We start from the raw sequence: 1,703 nt of genomic DNA on the forward strand, positions 1-1,703 counted from the left end.
GAATTGTGTGGGTCCTTATAAGCATAAAATCTAGCATGTGAAACAATAAAATTCTAATTGTGGGTGAGTGCATGTCCTCTTGTATTTCCTTATGAAGGATGCAGCAAGCTAAACTGCATGTTTTGAATGGCACAATAGTGGGTTAGTGAGCATCCCTGCCCACTTCCTAGAGCCTGTACCATTCTTTCGTTATCTAACACCAGCTACATGTAAAGAAACATCTATTTTCTCAATTAATATATTGTTATGATACATTAGTATGGCAAGGCAAAGCTATTTCAGTGTATATAGCATTAGATCATATAGACCTGATATGAAAAGAAATTTATTATTTCTCAGGAGACACAGCAGGTCTTAGCAATATGGACATCCCAGATAATCAGGACAAAGGGGCTGAGACCAGCATAGCTAAGTACTAACAAGGCTTTCATATTTGGTATTGTAAAGTTATTTGTCACCGTGGAACCTATATATAAGGAGAAAATGAAATCTGCCAAATAGAAGATGAGGAAACAGGTCATGAGAGTAAGAACCCTCTGGGTAGCTCTGATTTCTGGCCTGCAATTGTTTGCTGACCTGGAGCTGTGAAGGTAGAGGACACGGACATGATGTTTGTATAGATGGAGAGCCATGGACCCACTGCTCCAGCCCATGAGACTCTGGAAAATGACATCACGAAGAGTCATGAGAGAGAGGAACAACCACTTAACTGTGTGCCTGGATGGCAGCATATAGCAATACCCAGTAAACATCCCAACTACAGACCTGTTCATGCTCCTGCCTGCTGTGATATAGTGCAGCAAGTTGCAGCTTATCAGGGAATTAAAGATCCAAAAGAGGAGGAGAAAGGCAAGAACATGCCATGCAGTGTGTGGCTTGAGCTTTCTCCAAAGGGTGGCCCTGGGACTGATGGTGACAGCCTGGACCATGCTGAGGAGACAGGTGGTGCAGATGGAGAGGCCACGGGCAACTCTTTCTAGATAAACTATAGTTTTACAACCCACATCACCTAGGAAGTTTCTGATATAAAAAATTTTGGCTATGTTTCTGACCCCTATGCAATAAATAATGATTGTGTTTACAAAAGCCAAGTGGATGAGAATAACATCTATATTTTTGTTCTCAGGACCCATGATGAAAATATACACATGTTTCACAAATAAGATGATGTTTCCTAAAACTCCAAATCCAGTAAGTGAAATGATAACTATTCTCTGGATGAGGTCACTCCAAATTATCTTCATGGCTAAAACTAGGAAAAACCTGAGAAGCATAAGGAAGTAAACAAGATATAGTTCATGCCTGTGGGTTTTCTGTTTTCTTTAGTCAAATGAACAATGTGTTATGTAAATACAGATTTCTTTGCTACAGATGCCTGATTTTGCTCTTGGACCTTCTGTTCTTGGTTCTGCTGACATGGAGATGCTGATGATGATGACGACAATGACAATTGGGCATGAGCACCATGCTGATACCTTCTTAGCCTTCACAGAAGGTCGTTCTTTATATTCTCCATCTCTAAATTTTTTTCTATGAGAAATCCAAACAAAGGACAACATCATTCAATTTCCAAGTCACGATATTTATGCATCGACTTAGATGCCTCCTTTCCCAGGTTTTCTCTGCAGATCAGTACAGACCTATCTCTTAAGAACCACATTGCACTAATAAAAACTGTAGCTAATTTAAAGAAGGGTAATACT

At 39.9% G+C, this 1,703-nt stretch overlaps 1 pseudogene; it reads right to left on the reverse strand.

The window, feature by feature from the left end:
- Positions 1 to 335: 335 nt before the first annotated feature.
- LOC127664427 (putative vomeronasal receptor-like protein 4) lies at positions 336 to 1,418 on the reverse strand (annotated as a pseudogene).
- Positions 1,419 to 1,703: the final 285 nt, after the last annotated feature.

Source organism: Apodemus sylvaticus, chromosome 14, assembly GCF_947179515.1.
Source record: "Apodemus sylvaticus chromosome 14, mApoSyl1.1, whole genome shotgun sequence".
NCBI classification, from domain to species: Eukaryota; Metazoa; Chordata; class Mammalia; order Rodentia; family Muridae; genus Apodemus; species Apodemus sylvaticus.